The sequence below is a fragment of the Rhincodon typus genome, chromosome 28, assembly GCF_021869965.1.
Source record: "Rhincodon typus isolate 14 chromosome 28, sRhiTyp1.1, whole genome shotgun sequence".
Taxonomy (NCBI): domain Eukaryota; kingdom Metazoa; phylum Chordata; class Chondrichthyes; order Orectolobiformes; family Rhincodontidae; genus Rhincodon; species Rhincodon typus.
Window position 1 is genome coordinate 38,321,218 of NC_063359.1, and position 1,072 is coordinate 38,322,289.

Consider the following 1,072-nt stretch of genomic DNA (forward strand, 5'->3'; position numbering starts at 1 on the left):
AAGGGGGTTATGGCCCCCCCCCAACCAACCACAGAGAAAGACAGGGTTATGACCTCTCCCCACCCCCACCCCACACAGGGAGAGTAATAACCGCCCCGAAGAGGCGGTGTGACCGGTGGGGTGGGGGTTAGACTCGTACCGGGTGGTTTTACCTCAGCTCCGGTGGGCGGCCGCGCACTCTCGGCTCCGGCCAGAGGGAGGGGGCGGGGCTACGCGCTGTGATCAGCAAAGGCGTAAGACCATGGTAACCCCGCCCCTTGGCAACCACGTCCCCAAGGTAACCCCGCTCCATGGCAACCGCGTCCCCAGGGTAACCCCGCCCCATGGTAACCGTGTCCCCATAATAATCCCGCCCCATGGTTACCGTGTCCTCAAGGTAACCTCGTCCCATGGCAACCGTGTCCCCATGACAACCCTGCTGCGCAGTAACCGTGAGCCAATGGTAAATGCGGCCTATTGCACCGTGACCCACGGTAACCCCAGTTCAAGAAAATTATCCATCCATCTTAAAGGGAGATGGTAATTGTGATTTATGGGAATGGGTTTAAGTGAAATGCATTTAATTTTGCTGGAGGGATGCTGCGGCTGAATGTATATTCCTGTAATATTCAAATTGAAATGTTATTGTTTACACATTTTAATAAAAAGTATAGAATTTCAGAAGAAAGCAGTGATGGGGGTCCTCTCTCAGAGTGGCTGGTACATACAGGAGTACTGTCTGAACGTGTGGGAACAATGCTCCTTCTCCATTGCAGCTAAGAATCTGCTCATCGGGTAGAAGGTGCTCTCTGTGGTGCTGCACGTGGCAGAATTCTGTCCCATTTCTCACTCCGGCCCCATGCTCGTCACCCAAACCAGTTTGCATTTTATCTGGAAGTCTCTGGATAGACAGTGTCCGCAGGGACACAACGTACAAACCTCTTGAAAACAGGGGCAATGTTCTTAGCTAACACTGCCGTCATGACACAGATACCCAGTGTCACTATGTGCTGAGGATGCCCCAGTCTCCAGTGTGGTGAAGGATGGTTCTGGCCTCATTGCCTGAGGAATGGTCCAAGTAATTGAACTGTAC

The 1,072-nt window shown here is 52.8% G+C and overlaps 1 protein-coding gene across 3 annotated transcripts in view; it reads right to left on the reverse strand.

Moving 5' to 3' along the window:
• pomt1 (protein-O-mannosyltransferase 1) overlaps positions 1–243 on the reverse strand; it is a 44,815-nt gene extending 44,572 nt beyond the window's left edge. For 2 of the 3 annotated variants that reach the window (XM_048613796.1, XM_048613794.1), the window contains exon 1: positions 153–243. The gene's annotated coding sequence lies outside the window, so the exon portion shown is untranslated. Of the gene's footprint in view, positions 1–139 lie in introns of all 3 variants that reach the window. The other variant, XM_048613795.1, reaches the window with a different exon arrangement.
• Between the last annotated feature and the right edge of the window lie 829 nt (positions 244–1,072).